General features: G+C 34.5%; 1 protein-coding gene across 6 annotated transcripts in view; it reads left to right on the top strand.

The window, feature by feature from the left end:
* Positions 1-21,218, top strand: part of LOC143222823 (protein retinal degeneration B-like) — a 118,582-nt gene that overhangs the window by 19,608 nt on the left and 77,756 nt on the right. Inside the window, exon 1 of one of the 6 annotated variants that reach the window (XM_076449910.1) lies at positions 13,489-13,742. The exons of the other annotated variants lie outside the window; for them this stretch is intronic. The gene's annotated coding sequence lies outside the window, so the exon portion shown is untranslated. Of the gene's footprint in view, positions 1-13,488; positions 13,743-21,218 lie in introns of those variants that run through there. 6 annotated transcript variants of the gene reach the window in all.

Raw genomic sequence — 21,218 nt, 5'->3', positions numbered from 1 at the left:
GGGAACTTACGGTATCGGGCACATAAATTCGTAATAATTGCATTCATAAATTCCGGTCCTCAAACTACGGGAAACTGTACGATAAATACCTTGCTATACCAAAATGTGTGCGTTATGGACTGTATGTATAGTAATTTTGTTTTGGCAGGTGGAAATATTCAGTCATAACATGTATATAAGTACTAAATGCCAAATATCTTGAGTTGTTACTTGCTAGTCTGTTAGTGATATACAGCAGTGTCAATTTAAACATAATACAACTCGGTTAGCTAATTTAATTAAAGCATCCATCACCGACTCTTATGTGACTCTTGGGTAAAAATAGGCACGACGTTGACCAGGACCTTCGGGGAGAGATACAAGTGATTTATGGGAGGTAAGTGTAGGTTTGAAACCCACACAGCATCGGGTTAGTGACTAACTAACACGCAAAGACTAATCAATGGAAAATTTACCAGTGATTAGTTTTTTTAATAAAAGCGTGTAGTAAAAGTAAATAGATAGGGAGATGAGAAGATTGTTGGTTTTGTGTGTCCTTAAATTTTGAAGTTATAGACTACAGTTGGAAGAGTTTGTTTGTAGTTAAGCACAAAACTACACAATGGGTTATTTGTACTCTGGCAACCAAAGGTATCCAAATCCGTTTTGTAGCGTTGTAAATCCGCGGGTTTGTCTTGTGCTACTGTGGGGCGTAGGTGAAAGAGAACTATAGCCAACACCACCTACTGTAAACTCTCCTCAGACAGAATAGTGGTATTTGATTATCACTTTTATAACGCACTCGCAACTTCATATTGTTCAAAGCGGTGTTTTTGGTTTTTTATTATGCGGGCAATGGGACACGAATTACGGAATCCTCACAGCCCTGGACATTAATCACAGGGCCTCAAAACTGACCACTTTTATTTCGGTGAAGATAGAGCTACACAATCTAAATAAGAAGCTCTTTCTTCTATTCACGTCAAATTATCAGCTATAAAAAGTTGTTTGCCTGAAAAAATTCTCATTGGCTGAATTTGATATTTTCGTGATGAGCTCATCTATTTTATTTATCAACATCAAACCCTTATTTCTTTATTTGTCTATCCAAATAATAGTCTTAATATTACCATTTTGCCTAAATAGTGATATATCAGTTGAGCTGTGGTATTTTTCAAATTCTTTAGGTGCCTTTTTTTTTTTTTGCATGGGAAAGAGTTAACTGACTGTACTAGTCGGTTACATATCTTGCCGTTTAGAAACTTCAATATTTAGTTTAGACGTTAAAACGGGGAATGAGCATTCATTGGAAAATGTAGCAACATTACGCGTTTTTAAATGTACATCGACGATCAACCGATTTATTACTTAATGAAAACAACATTGTACATCAAATGAGGTTTTGCATACATCATTGAAAATTCTGGAATCCTCTGTATCCAAATATGCAATTCATATGGTAGTAACTTATTTCAGTTGGAGTTACGAGCATACAAAAAGACGCAGGGACACGAACTGTCCTCACCACCTTACCAGCAACGGTTGCACACGCACAAGAAGTTATTGTTTATCTTTGTGGTTCTGTAACCAAATTGTGCAAATTATCTTCACTATGACACTGAGGTTGGAAACCTTGTTCTTTATCTTCTAGTAATCATCTTCATGCGCTCAATCAAGGGAATATTAGTGATTGATAACGACAAGCCGAAGAGTAACAAAGTTCCAGTCATTGTCAGCTGGTCCTGGAATTACCTGCTGAATATTTATTGGGCTCTGTTATGAAAAACAGATAGAACGGCAAGCGAAGAACAAGACTTCAGTGGTGAGCCTGATAGTTAAATATCAAAAAGTAGTGCAAATATCTATGGGATTTCTGTTGATGACGTGCCCAATCATGGCTTTGTCATTATATACAGACAGAAGCACACTACATCCTAAATAAGTTTCACCAAGTTCAGCTGAAGTTAGTGACTTTTAACAATATTGAATTTTTCCCTGCAAAAGATCACACAACCAACTACTAAGGTAAAAACTGGGTTACTAAAACGATTATTTTGAAGTCATTATTTGTTTTTAACCCTAAAATCAGGAATTGATCATACAGACACTATTGGTTATTTTTGGTCATCATAGAATCCGGCAAACGATGAAAAGCACTTAAATTGCCTTGTAACAATACTTTATTATCAGAGCTTTCGCACAATACAATTTTTGCCCTTATTGGATTACCTTTTGGATAAAATTCTTCTTTTGAAAATCATTTCATCTCCCCATTTACTTCAACAATCTTTGTAGACTCTATTGCCTAATTTACGTATAGAATCCCTATTTTCAGTGTTAAATTACTTGACACACACACACTAGAAGAATGTCCGACAATTATTGTTTATCCTAGTCTCAGTTGGCAGTGTCAAGTTAGAAAGAGTGGTGTTTGCAGCAAATGCAAGTATTGTGGATACAGCCACTATGGGGTTCCTGTTGCAGTGAAAACAACGAAAAAGAGTTCGTCCACAAACATTAAAGTCTAATCAAAAGAGAGCATGTAAAAAATGAAACGAAAGGAATTGTAAGAAAAAGATAATTTGTTTTTCTCATTGTAACAACTGTTATTGTTTTTGGTTGTTCATGCCCTCCAGTGGTTAAGCGGTAAGTCTGAGGACTTACGCCGCTAGAAACCGGGTTTTGATATCTGAGGTGAGCAGCACGGATAGTTTATTGTGTATCCTTATATTTAACAATAAATAAACCAACGGTAGATCATTCAGTGATTGAGAGAACTGGATATAATTTATCAGATCTTAACGAACGGAAGTTATAAGAAATAGCTGAAAAACATTTATTTTGTTTCTACTAAGTGGTATAATGCCCCTGATGATATAAACATGCTGTAAACCATTACAATGAAAACCGAGGTTAAGATTAAGTGATATTTGCTTTGTAAAGGCTTTTAATCAACACCACACAAACTACATTTTGGGAATGTGTTACGCTTTTTCAAGTAAGAGGTCGAATTCTGAACTTATACAGAACTTATTAGTAGATAATGTAGAGTAGCTGACTTTTTTCGAGTATAACGGTTCTCAAACTGTGTGTCGCGAGCTTCTCTTAAGTCAGTGGTTCTTAACCTTTTTCAGTGTTTGCACCCCTTTCAAATCAGTAATCATTTCTCGCACCCCCTGGAAACTTAGGAAACTTCTTCTTAGGAGAAATATAAAGCATACTCTTATGTAAAAATATAGATTTGCTTTAATTATTCATGGGCATCCTCGCACCCCCTAGGGGTGCGGGCACCCCTGGTTAAGAACCCCTGTCTTAAGTGGTTCGTGAAAAGGTTACTTAATGGTGAAAAGAAGTAGCATCACAGTATATAGATCTTATTATTGCGTCTTTACGAAAAAACAAACAAGTGAAAAGAAAGTAGTCCCGCAAACCAAACGTTTGAAAATCGCTGCTCTAATCTACCAGTTCCAGCTTCCTAACGCTAAGTCTGAGGGTTTACAACAATAAAAACCGAACTCCGATTACCGCATTAGACAGAGCACAAATAGCCCATTATATATTACTTGCTTAACAACAAACAAGCTATCACCTCAAAATTATGGACGGGTTTGTGCAATTAGCCCATTGTACGCTTTGAATACTGTGAAACTAACAGTGAAAATGATCAAAAACAAAATAATACTGCATCCCAAAAATGTTAAATGCAGAACTGCGGTGCATTGGTTTATACTAAAGCGTACTGTTTGATTCGGCTTTGATCTTTTGCTTTTTCACAGAATTAATTCATACAAAATAACACGCGTGCTTCAGTGTATGCTTTGTGATAGCAAAGCCACAATGGGCTATCTGCTGAGTCCACTGAGGGGAATCGAACCCCCTATTTTAGCGTTGTAAATCCGAAGACTTACCGCTGTACCAGCGGGGGACAAATTATAGGTATACAAGTTAAGTTAGTTTTCCAATTTCATAATGCATCATTGTACTCAAACCTATGAAATTACGCTGATTTGCCGTTTGCCTGTGAGTTTGTTAACAGAAGCTCCATGAACCGATCTTAGGCCCTCCAGTGGCTCAGCGGTATGTCTGCGGACTTACAACGCTAAAAACCGGGTTTTGATACCAGTAGTGGGCAGAGCACAGGTAGCCCATTGTGTATCTTTGTGCTTAATTCCAAACAACAACAACAAACAATCTTAGACTTAATAAACGATGAGGCTTAGTATATTATTTTGAAATTCATTTTTATATGATACGTGTATTCAATTTGTATGCCATAAAATTAGGTAAAACACCACTCAAAGCTCTCGCTGCCTGTGTTTAAATGCTCATAAATGAACTAAACTTCATATTTTCGTTAGTACTGACATTTGCGAAAACAAAGTCTTGCTCTGTGAATATTTTTCGAAGTAATTCTGAAAGGTAATAACACTATATATAGTGTTTGATTATTTATAATTATTGATATTAGTTTGAATCAAATGTGAAAATTTGTGATACTTATCATTTTTTGTTTTTTTTTATTTAAGAGTGAAGCTTACTGTTATTAGTCTGCCACGTTACTGAACTCGCAATGTACGAGTTGAGCGATCGTATTTTGTCACTAGAAGTGTTCTTCCTTTCAGCCGTAGGGATGTTTTTAAAGTTTCAACCAATCTCAGTATTTGTTAGAAACCATAGCTCAAAAGTTGGCGGCGCGTGCTACTAACAAAGTTACCTTCCTTCTAATCTATTAATTCCAAATTATAAAAGATAGCTCTTGAGTACTTTTGCGCGAAATCCAACGAAATGAACTTATTGTTCTGATAAATAGTGGAAGAACATGAATTATTAATTTTAAAAATGTTTAACTCTCCATTAACATTTGCAAGCAATTAGTTTACGCATTCATATTTTATATACAGAAAATTTTTATATGCTTATGGTTCAGGAACCTAAGTTTAGAAAAATCATTTTTAAAGTATATTGTATAAGAAAATCAAACGCTGTATGTAACAATTTTACAAATTACTGACTTTGAAATTTAGTTCAACTTATACAACAGACTTTTAACATCGAAACACTTGAGAAAAGCTATACAGTTGCTCAAGTATGCATAGGAGTTATAAAACTTACTTGTGTGTTGTGTCGTGTTAAATAAAGTTTGAATACAGTAAGTCTTTCAAGTGCTATTTTATGTTGCAAGAAGTACTTTGTATTTAAGAAACTTTCGCGTAAATATAGTCAGTAACGTTGAAAACAGTTTCGTACGAAACATTGAATTAGAAATTACTATTGGTAAATTACTATATTTTGTATAGTATTTATGAAAAGAAATAATAACGCCTAAAATAGCCGCCATTATATTCTATGAAAGGTAATTTGAGATCATGGAAACGCATGTATCGGTTCCTTGTTGGCCCCCAGTGGATCAGCGGTATGTGTGTGGACTTACTACGCTAAAAACCGGGTTTCGGCTACACAGATAGCCCTTTGTGTAGCTTTTTTCTTAATTCAAAACAACGAAACAACAACAACGGTTCCTTGTTAATGCTAGGATGTTGTATAACTGCAACTACTTGATGAATACATACGCTAACCGATCTTGTAAAATACTGCCGAAACTTGATAGGTGGCTGGAAGGGCTATGTGACTACTTTTTCTAAAGAGAATATTGCTAAGCTTATAGATCAGTGTTTGAGCCATAAAGACTTTTTGCGTCCTCTAGCGTCAATATTTGCAAACTACTTTTAAGAAATCGTGGGTATTTATGTGAAGTAATAAAATTATAACTCTGGCATATTCTGTTTTTAATTTTGGTTTTAAGGGTGTGTTTTGGTTGAAAACATAATATTTTAACCATGCCTCTCATAGTTTATACTAGCTCGTCTTTTGTCTATAGGCCACAAACATTTAATTGACATGTAAAGCGCCAAACTAAATTTAAGAATCCGAGTAGAAGACATGCTGTTAATCTGAAAATAAAATATTGCGTAAATTAGTTTTTAAAAAAAAAGATATGTTAAATTGTAATATCGAGGTAGACTAGATCTGATGTGTTTGCTTCAGAATGCTTTCTCAAAATTCCACGGAGGGCTATCTGAGCATGGCTTTCCTTAAGTTTAGATTGATAAACAGAAAGAAAGACACCAATTCTCGGAGTACTCTTGTCTGACCGAATATTGAATTTAACTGTCACTCAGACCCGCGACTCTAAAAGAGTTTAAAGCATGTTTTTGTGGCAGCAAGCCAGGAACCATCACACTAACCACTAGGATACGTCTGGCCCTAGGTCTGTCATACTAAACGAGTGAACAATGAAAATTAACTGTATTGAAAATTTAACGTATATATTTTAATGGCGAACCTATTGAAAAATTTCTTTATTGAAAACGAAGATGAATGAAGGTATACCGAAACTTCATCTTCAACAAAGAAACCTTGCAGTAGCTTGCCCATTATATTTATATTTTACAAGTTGGTCCATTTGCCAACTACGACCTTTATTGGACCTAATCTATTCAATAAAGACTTTTAGAACAAACTATAGATTAATAAAGAATCATTATATATGGTTAAGACTATAATAAATCATAATGTTAAAGTGTTTTTCCTCTTTTGTGAAAAAACAAACAAACATTTTTATTCATTAAGAATTCACATTCAAATATTTGGAAACCAGGTTTTCACGCGTCGTTTGTGTCTAAAACTTTAAATCGTATAAGCAGTTGTGATATAAATGGTCGTCTGTAGCAGTCAAAGTGATATATAAAATTGTTCTTACACATTCAAGTTTTGAAATCCGTAATAAACTTACTTCGATGATTTTGATGAGAGAAATAAAAAATTTACATTTTAAAATAATGTCACGCTATTTATCCTCGTTAAAAAAACAAACAAACAAACATAAGTCTAGTCTGTTCGCCAAGGCAGATGCTTACACTGAAATACATAAAATTATAATGAATATTTTAGGGCGACTATCAAAGTACGATACTGGGTGAAACTCGTTCCAAAATACCTCTTGGTGACAGATGACAATATGTGTAACAGTTTGATCTTAAATATTTTTACAGCAAGATCGTTAAGCGATGTAAAATCAAAGGACTCAACATATGGAGAAAGAAGTATTCCTTGTCCTCTGTGGTGGCGAGACATTAGAGCATTTAGGACAACAATGGGTTCCGAAACCAAACACCAAGCTAATCAAAACAAACGCCGCCAGCCGTTTAAGGTGACAGTTACATAAGAACTAAAAAACCTTAGCGGTGAAGCATGGCATATCTCCTGGTGCTGCTAAAAAGTAGTAAACAACAAAGGATATTTTGAGTTAACGAAGGCTTACAAGCTTCAAGAACATTTTTGCAAGACTTCTTTTTAAAAATCGGTGATATTCAGATAGAACCTAATTTCGGATGAATACGGCCTTAAGTACTAGTATATCAAAGTTTAGCATTTGTTTCAAAGAGTTTAGGCGAAGTTAGGTTATACCTTAGGTTGTAATTACTTATTTTGTTTTCGACCTTAATATAGAAATGTTATTTTAATCAAAATGCAGTGTCTGTTGCAAGTTTCACCTAATGATTTGTTTTGTAACATTTATGTGTGTTTCTAATTTCAACTCTACACTAAGAACTTCAACTGATTAGACGAGATGGAAGCTAGCTAGTCAACAACATTCAGTACTAACTCTTGGGTTATGCTTGTCTGACGGAACGGTGAGATTCGACCGTCATAATTTCAACGCACCCATAGACTCCCCTCCCCTCCTCTACACAAGCGCGTTTTTGTAGCAAGGGGATACGAAAGGTGTAATTTCGCATTCACAATCTGAACACGTTATAATCGCAACGTTTCTTATGCTCCTGATTTTTTCACAAGCTAAGAAAATGCTGATCTTGAAACTGTTTAAGGTATTATAGTTTGACATTTGCTTCTTTTTTTTTAATGAAGCAAATAATTTTAGTAACTTTCCTTTATTTCAGTGATTCTTTCAGTATTTTTACGTGGTTTCAAAGATAACAATCAAATTAAAATTTGGTGAATTTTGCTTGTGATAATATACTTTTTTCGTAGACAGAAGTTGCGTACTCTATAATAAAAAGATTTTACAACATTACTATATTGTTAGAATTCATATCGTTGCGTCTGATTATGCTCTATCTGACGACTGTGTGTCTTGACTATAGCTTTATAGCGTAACTTTACTTGCAAAAGGCTCCGTTGTAATGCTTTGGTGTCTAAATCACATCCTTCTTTCTTGCATACTTTTAGTAAGCAATCAAGTATAAGATGCCAATGTCTCCCAGTTCCCGTTCAATAGTAACTAGATACGAATCTGTAGGTGCTGCATCTTTCAACTTGTGCAGCTTGCCCTCTTATGAAATAGCATGAACACCCGTTTTATTTTCCAACTGTTTGAAATGCGTGACAGTTGAACGAACATGTAGAAACAACTTGTGTACAATTGACTTGTATTTCTTTTTCTTGATTTATGTTGTGTATTGCATACTGGGGCACATAGACGACGTTTGCCAGTGGCTTTTGTGTTCGTGGATTTTTCTCTTACAAAACGTTGCATTTTGGTTATTACAACTTTGCACCTCTTTCTGGATTTTCCTGGTGTCTCAAGTTTATCCATATTCTTGTTTTCCACTGTTGTTAGGTGCAAAGGATTTACCCATCGTATGAATTCTAACTCCATGATCTGAATACATTGTACTATAATGGAACTCTTTTTTTTTATATGATACTAGTAAAACATTTTAATTACACGATGTGCAACCCCCAACTTTGCGAAGTTTTTATCCTGTGTGCATGTAGATTTATAATAGGAGCCACGATTTTCCCGTTTTCTGTCATGAAGAACTCTATTTTTCTCCATTCCTAGGGTACAAATATGACATCATTAATATGTTACACACTGATCTAATGCACTGGCGCAACGTGTTATTAAAATAATATTTCTATTTACGAAATAGTAAAACAGATCTTCCAAAAAAAAACTTTCAGACTAAAGAGGTAAATCTAGAAACATCATTACGATTACTTGAAACTCGCTGTCACAATGTTTTGAATCCAAAACAAACGTTATTTACTTTTATTATGCAAGTAGAAACGCGTGAACATTCTTGTCTTTATAATCTGATTGTTACATACCCTTCCCAAAAACGACCAATCTTATGTAGCATTACAGTATCTACAAAATTTCAAACATTGTAAAAATGTAATTATGATATTAGGTTGTCCAGAAATAAATGTCGTTTTTGAACTGCGAAGTTTGGAAAAGTATAAACCAGTGTTGTAAAACATACTTTAATCAAAGTGAGCATCATTTGCGTCGACACACTCTGGCCAACGTGTAACGATTCTATTTATGCCCTTGGTGTAGAAATCAGTTTCTCTGGTGAATGAGCTCCCTGAAAGCTGCAGCTGCCTGGTTTTGAAAGCGTTTATTGTTCAAATATTTATCAAAGTGCTTGAAAAAATGAAAAAATATGTAGGGGAAGGTCTGGGGAATAATGTGGATGAGGCAGAACCTCGATTTCCAATTCATTCAATTTTTGGAGCGTCATACTTAACAGGTCTCATGACGCCGATTTTGTTGATCTTCAGTCAGCTTGTGCTGAATCCACTTATTCAAATTTTTCGTCTTTCTAATCGCACTCAGGTGGTTAGCAATGCTTGATTTGCTTGTGCCTATATTTTCTGCAAGTTCACGTGCCGTTTTGCGATGGTCTGCCTCAACTGCTTCTCTTAATGTATTTTCATCTAAGGATGGCTTCCTTTCACGACCTTTGTGGTCTTCAAGACTTTCATCTCCATGTCGAAGCCTTTGGAACCAACGCTGACCTATACATTTAGTAACAGATCCATAGTCTAATGCCTGGTTGATATTCCCTGCAGTTTCGGTAGCTTTTCATCCAAGTTTGACGTCGTAGAGGAAAATCGGACGAAAGTCCTTCTTGTTCATGTTGTCTTGGGGATTACGAAACTTACTCTGAGTAGAGTTGAAACAGCAGACAATTAAGGCAACTTGTAAGCGACAAACGTTGGATTAAACCAACCAACCAACCAACGATAAGTTACTCAATATTCAGCTTCTAAATGTCACTGTGAGAATTCCGACACTTTATTTCTGGGCAACCCAATGCATATCGTACCAATATACTGTTTTTATCAAGTGACTTGTTGATTTGCATATTAAAGCATTTTCATATATTGCATGAAACGTATGTGCAGGTTAATGTCAGTGCATTAAGAAAAGATAAAAAGATAGAGGATCACATCTACTTTTTTTTTTCATTGTCCAATTGTTTGTTTGTTTTATGAATGCTTTTGGTATTTATCAGTTGGTTAGAAACAGGGGAAAATGCTTTGTACAAACTATAAGGGAAAGAAAAACACTAAGAAATTAGTAAGTTACTTTAATAGATAAAAGCCACATGTTTTTAAAAATACTCTGGATTAAATTCTATTGGCGTGTACCGTGGTCAAGAAGTATTTTATTAAGCTCTTATTTGACATCTGTGCCCGGCGTGGCCAGGTGGTTAAGGCACTCGACCCATAATCTGAGGATCGCAGGTTCGAATCTCAGTTACACCAAATATGCTCGCTCTTTCAGCCGTTGAAGCGTTATAATGTTACGGGTAATCCCACTATTCGTTGATAAAAGAGTAGTCCATGAATTGACAGTGGATGATGATGTTTAGCTGCCATTCTTCTAATCTTACAATGCTAAATTAGGGACGGCTAGCGCAGATAGCCTTTGTGTAACTTTGCTCGAAATTCAAAAACAAACACAACAAATATTTGACATCTACAGTGGTCAAGTGTTTTCCTAAATAAATTTTGAATTGAACTGTTATTTGGTGTATACCGTAGCTAAGTGTGTCCTAAAGAAACTTTGTATTAAACCATTATTTGGCAAATACCGTGACAAAGTGTGTTTCTAAAGAAACATTGTATTAAACAATTATTCGGGATCTATAGTGGCCAGGTGTGTTCCTAAATAAATTTTGGACTGAATTATTATTTATCATTTATATCGTTGCTGTGTACGTTCCTAAAGAAACTTTGGATTAATCGATTACTTGGCGTTTACCTACTCAAGCATATTTATGAAGAAGCTTTGGATTTAGTGCTTGTTTGACATGTACTGTGATATACAAACAAGAAGCTGAAAAAAGTATAGTACAATCATGCCGATACTTGTTACAACAGCGTGTATATATATTTTTGATATTACAAATACAGTTCGGTTTAAATCTTATTGTTCACTTTGTTATCCTACAATATATGACTTATGAGTTGCATCACTGCACTACATTTCCATTTTGATTTTCCTTATAGTTAAATATTTCAGGAACTACTTCATTAAAAGGATATCCTAAAGTAATTTACACTTCCTTGGAGTGTGTGTACATTATTTGTAAAGATAATTTACATTCAGTGGCATATAACTAATAGAGTTCCCAGTTTTATGTTCCCCCCCTTTTTATTTTGGAAAATTAAAGGAGAGTATGTGGTATTTTGAGCTTGATATAAATCTTTTTTGGAGAGAAAAAGAAAATATAAGTACACGGAGCACCGCCGCGTAGTAAAGATCCGCGTGCCATGAATGAGAAACCTCTGAGTAATGCATTTCAGCCAGAATAGAATTACTAATTATGAATCAACTTTTATCACTACTATCAAAATAACTTTAATGTCTTTAGCGTATGCTTTATTGTATGATATAATCAAATACCCACTAACTTTAAAGGAGGTTAATAGCTGCTGATGGATCTTTGGAATGCTTTTACGCTTTTTCTTCGTTGTTTTCTCATAGTGTGTGTGTGTGTGTGTGTGCAATTGAGTGCTCTTAGTTGAAAGTCATAAATTAACTAATACTGATAACCTAACTGTTTTGTAAATCGCGAAACTGTGCAACAAAAAGTGTATAAACAAGTAAATATTCTCTACCAAGTTTAAATTCTCGAATTACACGTACTGGATAGCTTTCGCATTTTGTCTGGATAAAATCTTCATTTTTTTCAATGGAAGCTTTAATATGTATATATACATATACATTACTAAAATGTACTGTAAGTCTACAGACTTGCACTGCTAAAACAGGGGCTCGATTCCCCTCGGTGGAGTCAGTAGATAACCTGATATAGCTTTGTTATAAGAAACACACACACACACACACACACACACACACACACACACTAAAATGGTTTGTTTGTTTTTGAGTTTCGCGCTAAGCTACAGGAGGGCTATCTGCGCTAGCCGTCCCTAATTTAGAAGACTAGAGGGAAGGCTGCTAGTTATCATCACCCACTGCCAACTTTTACCAACGAATAGTGGGATTGACCGTCACATTATAACACCTCCACGGTTCAAAGGACGAGCATGTTTGGTGCGACGGGGATTCGAATTCGCGACCCTCGAACTACGAGTCGAATGCCTTAACCACCTGGCTATGCACTAAAATGTACTATTCATGATGCACCACTACGTTGTCCAATTGTAAAACAAATGTTGAGAAAGTTTATGAACTTTGCTCTCTGAACAATATTTTAAGTTAATGAGTATTTTGTTGTTTTTTATTATATTTATGCTCCCCGCTATACGGTATATCTCCGGATGTACAACGCTAAAATCAGGGGTTCGATTCCCCTCGGTGGGCTGAGCAGATAGCCCACTGTGGCTTTGCTGTAAGAAAAACACATATACACACACACAAACACATACAGCTTATTTTAAATATAAATATAATATGTGTCTGGTGTTTTTTTAACATTTTCCAAACATATTCAAACGTAGAAGAACAAAAACGTGTTGTAATTGTAGGATGAAGTAAAATATAAAAAAATTCGTGAAATTGAGAATGAATATTTAAATACACAAAACTGAATTATGAATCAAGCTGTCAGAAGTTTCGATGTGGACCTAAAATAATTTAAATAAAATATTTATTAAAAAATGTGGATAGTTCCATAATCATTTGGAATGAGTATTAAAGCAATTTTGGAGTTTGGTGTAAGGAATTTAATATATGGGAATGTATGTGGAAAATTAATATTTAAACTTAGAAATTATGTGCCCTGTTGGATTACAAAAATATTAGTCCATTGGGTTAATGTTCTAAATACATTACATTTATTGTATATTCGTGGAGTTAATGTTTTTTATGACAATTTTAACTAAAATTTCGATGTACCATATATTTTATCGGCGTAATTTTCAAATAGTGTTAGCGACATTAAAATGGTGACCGAGAAATGTGCATAAAAATAATTATTTTGGGGTTGCTTGAATATGTCATGATAGCAGTTACATAGCTTTATGTTTAGTTGTTTCTCCACCGTAAACACATAACAGTTTATATCGTTCTGTTGTATATTTTTTTATATCTATTGGTTGAATATATCTTCACATGACATACGCATAGACGCAGTAAGTTGTAACAGTATATCGACTTTTGTATGCGCTGCATGGCTTCTCTTGGAACCCGCGGCGCACTCTTGAAACCGCGGTGCGCGAGCGGTATGCGCGCGTTGATCGAGTTGAAGCTGAAGATAGTTAAGCCATACAAAGAGAATAGGCTACAAGTGTTCATTCAACATAGCTTCGTGCTAACAAGCTACAATAAGCTTTGATGAATATTTACTGTTTATTAAAGACGAAAACGAATTTAATTGAGCAATGTTCTGCGTCAGAAACTTCGGAAAGCTGTTTGCTGTACGCAGCTCATAATGGCGAATCTTGTTCTAAGTGAGGTACGACGGAAAACGGTCAGGGTAAGTTCAAGCACAAGTTACTTACGAAATGATAGGAAACTTAGGTATGCTGCATCAGTACATGAGGTTGTGTGTTGTCTGTGATATCGTAAAAAATATTAAAAATACTGGTAATAATATGACGTCTGGCAAGTTTTACCTATATAAAAACAACAACAGTTGCATCGATTTACAATGTATGGTGTTTATTGTAAGAAAACAGAAAAAAGTTTATTTTAGAAAGAGCTTCAATAGTTGTGTTGTAGTCTTGGAAAACTGAACTTTTGGCGTTACCTTTTAACCGAATTAATGTTATCAAATTAGCTATTTCATAACTCAAGGAAAACTGAATTTAGGGTTATGATAATTCGCAATAGACTACTAAATCGTGTGAAAAGAATTAATTTTATTTTAATCAGTTTAAGCTAAAAATGTTCGTTCTAGAGTTCATTTATAACTAAATAAGAATGTTATTTTTGTCATTTTTCACTCGTAAAATTTAGTTGCTTAGCAATCCAAAAGTAAAGATTTTATTTGGATCAAATTATTTTTCATTGCACGACAGAGTAAATTTTATTAATAACGTTAAAGACGTATTGCGCACTGCATTCGTGTCTCTTAAGCATGTTTGGGGCTCTGTCTGTTTGGTTGCTATAGAAACGTGCCAGTTTATATTGTTTATATTTATAAAAGTTTTTTTCAGCTGTTCCATTAGCAGCTAAATTTATATACATATATGCGCAATAATAAAAAGTAATAAAGTGATTTGGTTTTAAATATACTTGTTAAGTAATAACAAGTTAGTAATTGAGAAGTATTAATGTCGAAGAGTGAAATAATCAAACGTAACGTTTTATTGTTCTGACAAAGGTTTAATATGTTTAGGAAAAGATGAAACAATGGAGGAACTATTTCAGAGTTTTCCTGAAGGAATAAAACTAACCCAGCGAAATTGCTGTAAATTCAAGCATTTGTCTCCCGTTCAGACTCAGTTTTTACTTCTTTGAAAAAAATTAACAGACAAAGAAATTACATGAAAATGACGGATTAAAAATAATTTCTTAAAATGTCTTTGATGTAGTAGTGAAAGTACTGGTTATTTTATTTGCTAGCGTTCAAAGGACACTCACATAGGTTTACTGAAATCAGGCGTTTATGTAACTATTGGTTTGTAGACGGTATATTATACTAAAATAGTTTAGGCGCTAATTTTCATCTTAATACGAGCACTATAATTCCACTGAGAACTTAACTTCATTTGATAGCACGCACACTGTCACTTCTAAATGTCAGTAGCTTCATCGAAAGTTTTTAAGAAAAGGTATCCAACGAATAAACTACTAAGCTTGAACACTAACTGGAATGGCTGTGTATACAACTTCCATTTTAACAACATATGACAGCGATATTACAAAGGGAAAGCATCATGGACTGGCATTCAAATTATAAATTACTGGCCAAAGTATCCGGCTTTGCTCGGGTTATTAAACTGATTTATTCTAGTTGGTTATGTCATTGTGTGTATTCTGAACCCACTTGAGCATAAAAGTATAACTTGTATACTTTTGTTGCTCTTTTACAGAAATATTTATAACGGTAACCTTCCCCGTGACTTGTCTCTTAGTTTCAAACTTAAATAATAAAAAACAAACCGCTTCAATTAACGTAGGCTCTAAATTAGAAAACTTTTTCTTCAATTTTTATAGTGTATACATTTAATTTTATACTTTCAACGCACAACCTTTTAACAACAATGTTAGGTTATAGTTTTATTGTTAAACAATATGATATAAAAGCTATTATTGGAACACACTGCCTTTTCTATGTATTAGAAGTTGTTACATAAGGAACCACTTCTCTTCTGTGCGGTTTTTCGCTAACTTGTTTCTACGTGTTTGATGCGATTGAAGTCTAATGAGCTTCCAGTATAGCAGGGTAGAAATTGATATATCATTCATAAGATTAAATCAAGGCCACCTATGCTAGCTTGTAACAGCATAAGGGGTTATGAGATGAAGTTCATATAATACATGATATTATGGGTACCATTCCACTGGATATAGAGATCAATGTGTAATTTTACTAATGATATACATGCCCACAATGTACTTCAATCACTGCAATGAGTATGAAATTTTTGTATGAAAATATTTCCTGGATATGGATCTAGAGTAATCTAAACGCTTGTTTTCTGGCTGCAGAGCAAAGTGAGGGATATCTGTAAAGTGGATATGTTTGCATATGTCCATATGTCTATGATCCATTGCACTGGTATTTTATACTATCGCAAGCTGTTTTGTTCCTTATTGTGAAAGAAATGCTTTGACGTAGACGTTGGCCGTGTGAAATCTGTTTCTAATCGTTTGTACACAGATACGACGTCCAGATGCAGCTAAAAACAAATGATCAAGCGTCACAATTGTTAGTCTATCATTGCAGAATCAGAATTGATTGACTATATGGTCACATTCTTATGTTGGGGTTGATAATCTGGATTGTCCAAGCAACTATGTAATTGGTTTTGGCAGTGGATGATAATGACTAGATGCTTTCTCTCTTGCCTTACACTGCAAAATTAGGGACGGCTAGCGCAGATAGCCCTCTGACAGCTTTGCACGAAATTCAAAAACAAACAAACATCCCTCAACAAGAACTATTTTTTATGATGTTTCTCATTAAATTTGTAAATAATATGAGAAACTCTTATATTTCATGAAAATATAATATTTATGAAGTAAGAACAGAAAGGCGCCTGAATTACATCATTATGTTTTAATATGAAAACATGCAAAATAGCCTTAACAAATACACGAATGCCAGGACCATCTGTGAGCTGTAGTTTCAAACAGTATCAGTTCTATAAGAGTAGCTAATTTAACAATACAGAATGTTGTTCTATGAAACTTTGGGCTAGGTATAATACAGTGGTTGGCATGCCGGACTGTAAATCCAAGTTTATGTTTGTTTGTTTGTTTGTAATTAAATCCAAAGCTATACAATGAGCTATCAATGCTCTGCCTGCCACGGGTATCGAAACCTGGATTCTAGCGTTGCAAGTCCGCAAACATTCCACTGTGCCACTGGAGGGCCAACGGTTTGTGAGTTTTTGCTATATAAAGACCATTCGTACTTTGGGGCTGTGAATGACACCCAGTTCTCACCATTCGATTAGAATATTCCAAGAGTGTTGGTGGACGATGTTCATTAGCTGGCTTCTTTCTATTCTATTAGCTCAAAATTACGGTGTTTGTTAGCAAAGACGATCTTTGTGTAACTTTGCGCGAGTTTCTGAACCAACCAATCCATAAAGCTTTATATGCATTTTGTATGTCATTTATATACGTATGTTTGTATAAATACGTATATACATCGCTACTTGTCCAATAGAAACCGAGGAAAAAATGTAATCCTTTTTAAAAGTTATTCGTACCCCTTTGACCAACTAGTTTGATCTTATTGCAGCTAGTTTAACAGGTACATGAAAGAGGAAATATTTGGCCATCAACATAAACAATTGCAAATAACGAAAAATAATGTTAAAATGAAAATAACGCAAATTTTCATTGAGTAAAATTGTTTTCGTCAGGTAGTCAAAATAACACACATACTGGTATATTAACAAATGTAAGAAACGTCAACAAAGAGAAACAAATTGCCACTTGCATTAAAACAAACTGATGTTCTCTAGTATGAAAAAAATAACAAAAAATTTCAGTAGCACCTCGATATGTCTAGGGTCTTGTAAGAATCGAGTTTCGATACTTCCTGTGGATACAGTACAGATAGCCTGTTGTGTAGGTTTTTGCTTAACAAAAAACAAACATGTAAAGTTGTTTTTTAATATTACATCTATTTATTTCAACTTATTTACTTCAAACAGAGATAATTAAATTATCTTTACTTACTGACGCCATCTCTTGTTTGTTTGTAGTTAAGTCCGAAGCTACACAATGGGCTATCTGTGCTCTGCTCACCACGGGTATCAAAACCCGGTTTCTAGCGTTGTAAGTTTGCAGGCATACCGCTGTGCCACTAGGGGGCGATGCCACCTCTTGTAGTCTTGTTATAAAGTAAAAGAAATCATATGTGGGCGTACTTAAGAGGTTTACAAATCCTCTTACAAAGATCCATTCTACAAATGATATTTCCGGCCTAGAAGCTGAGAAATTGCGAAACCCAACAAGTTTCTATGGTTACCTTTGCAACTACAACTTTTGTAAGGCTTAACAGACAATACGGATTATTATAATTCGAAAGGCATAAATTTACTTCTTTGTACAGTCCCATATAAAACTTTTGGCACGTACGCTGCATGAACAACAAAATACACGTTTTATTAACACCATATAACCTTTTAAAACTGTCAAGTAAGAATTACTTGTTGTTATCGTCGTGATATGGAATAAGGAAACTCTCTTCTTTTTTTATTCTTGGAGATAATCGTTTGTTGATTTCTGCATAAAACAATTTTATATCTAATGAGTTAATTGTCTTTTTTTCTGTGTTGTTAAAACTGAGGCAAAGATAAATTGTATTATGTTTGCACATTTTTAAATAAAGTGAAGATATGTGACAGTAATTATGATACACGTGCTTATAAAACTTTTTTTTACAGTTAAGTTATTACCATACCCTTTGTATGGCTTGTTTTTTTTACATTTTATGATGTCGGAGCTTACGTTATGATGACATCAGCTTTAAATGTAGAATTTTAAGATTTAAAAGGTCATTACGTTTCGCATTCAGAACTCGAAGTTTTTACTAGTAATTGTTTGAAACGTGCAAAATGCTTCAAGCGTTGAAAATCATTACATATAAAGAGAATTATTTTCAGTTTCCGCTACAGTTTTTCATTTGAAACTTTCAATCTGTAATTTTTACTAAATGTTCTTCGTATACTTTTCCTTATATGCAATATTTTGAATAATAAAGATTTCAGAAAAAAATAAAGTTACAATAAATTATTCAAACCTCGAGAGCAAATGTGTGTTCGTACATGCGTGTATAGCGTACTCATAGTATGTTTCTTTTTATTGTTTTATTGTTTTTATTTGGGGCTCAATCCTTATTTTGGACACATTTCATTATGAAGTACTTTCCTATTAATATCGAAGACGATTATTTTTATTACTTTTTTAATAATAAGTGTACTGAATTTAATTTAATTTATAGTATTGACTCCAAAGTATCAAAACCTACGCTTTCGTGGGAAGTTCTAAAACAAAAGCGTTTTGCTTTACACACTATATTTATACTTAGGATTACAAGATTTTACATTAAAAGTTCATTTTGCAAAATAATCGATATTCAGTAACCCTTCTTCAGCCTTAATTGTATATAATTTATACTGACATCGATCCAGTGTGTTACTAAATATCCATTGCGCTAAAATTCGGGATAAGATTGCTTTTGTGGGTACAGTGCAGATGCCCCATTGTGAAGTTTTGCACTTAATTGGGTAGGCATCAGAACGTTGGATTAGCCATTTGATGAATTTTATTTCACCAAGTCTTTCCTTTTCCAAACACCTCTTCGTCAGCAGAGCATTATGTTTTGTATCATTTGATACAAATTTGATAATCGTCATTGAATATTCCGTAACAAACCAAGATGTTATATCGTTATATTCTTCTTCATAGTACTGTTGCGTCTCCCAACGCTATTTATATATGTCGTATAACACTTTAAAAGTCACAGTTTAAAGGCTTAAAATCTGTGATACAAATTCACCTAAGCTGCAGATTTTTCATTGTTTTTTGCTTAACTTCCGATTTAATACTTTTGTCTTGTTTTAGAACCTGGTTATTACGCGGAAGACAGTTTTCTTAGCATCAATATCAGTAGTTATCCAAAATTTATTGGCTGTTTCAGAGAGAAAGGTGGGATTAGACATAGTACTATGAAGTATTAGGTTGTTCAGAAATAAATGTCATTTTTGAACTGATAAGTTTGGAAAAGTATAAACCAATGTTGTAAAACATGCTTTAATCAAAGTAAACATCATTTGCTTCGACACGCTTTTGCTGACGTGTAACGATATTGTTTATGCCCTTGCTGTAGAAATCAGAATTTCTATAGCCAATGAACTCCCTGTAATCTTATTCTGCAACTGCCTGGTTTTGAAAGCGTTTATTGTTCCAAAATTTGTTAAAGTGCTTGAAAAATAAAAATCTGTAGGGAAAATGTCTCTGAAATAAGTTGGATGAGGCAGAACCTCGATTCCCAATTCGTTCAATTTTTGGAGCTTCATTCCTGACAGGTCTCATAAGGCCGATTTTGTTGATTTTCAATCAGTTCCTGCCGAATGCACTTATCCAACTTTTCGTCTTTCTAATCGCACTGAGATGGTTAGCAATGCTTGATTTGCTTGTGCCTATATTTTCTGCAAGTTCACGTGCCGTTTTGCGATGGTCTGCCTCAACTGCTTCTCTTAATGTATTTTCATCTAAGGATGGCTTCCTTTCACGACCTTTGTGGTCTTCAAGACTTTCATCTCCATGTCGAAACCTTTGGAACCAACGCTGACATTTAGTAACAGATCCATAGTCTAATGCCTGGTTGATATTCCCTGCAGTTTCGGTAGCTTTTCATCCAAGTTTGACGTCGTAGAGGAAAATCGGACGAAAGTCCTTCTTGTTCATGTTGTCTTGGGGATTACGAAACTTACTCTGAGTAGAGTTGAAATAGTAGACAAGTAAGACACCTTGCAAGTGACAAACGTTGGATTAAATCAACAAATCAACGATACGTGACTCAATATTCAACTACTGAATGTCGTCGTGAGAATTCCGACATTTATTTGTGGACAACGTTATTGAATCAGAAGGCACGTTGCTGGGCTCTCACGACACTTGATAGACGAATGTTTCATGTCGCCATTACACTTGACAACAGAAGTTGTCTGCTACCAGAGAGCGCGTGGATAGAAGATCTCGCATGGCATCATAAGTTGAGTGTTACTCAACAGAGAGCGTGTTACTAGGAGTCGTAGTTCCAGGATGCGACATCAGAAGGTGCATCGGTACGATGAGTGCGCAGATAGTTCGCAAGCGAACTACCACAGGGTGACGTAGATCAACGTGTCTCAACTTTGTAGTAACAATCAAAGTCTTTAAATTATTAATTCAATTTGCATAATGTAGTGTTTACAATGACTAGTACCGAAAATGTGTTTTAATCACAATTACATTTTTGCTTTATAAGTGAAACATTTAGTACGTTTAATAAAGGCAGGAGGTGTTCCTCTAAGTGGATAGTGTTACTAAATATGGTGTTTGTACATATGGATGGTGTTGATAGGTGGATAGCTTAATAGGATGATGAGCTCATCGCAGGTTTTTTATGGGTGTCCCAAGAAAATGTATACACAATTTGAATTATTATAAATACAATGTTTATTAAGATATATCTAGGTTTTATAATCCAAGTTTAAGAAGAAAAATGTATAATATTTTGAGTTATGTCAGGTTTTCGAACTGATGACCGTTCTGATCAAGG

The sequence above is a fragment of the Tachypleus tridentatus genome, chromosome 1 (assembly GCF_004210375.1).
Source record: "Tachypleus tridentatus isolate NWPU-2018 chromosome 1, ASM421037v1, whole genome shotgun sequence".
Taxonomy (NCBI): Eukaryota; Metazoa; Arthropoda; class Merostomata; order Xiphosura; family Limulidae; genus Tachypleus; species Tachypleus tridentatus.
This window is presented reverse-complemented; position numbering and strand designations above follow the sequence as displayed.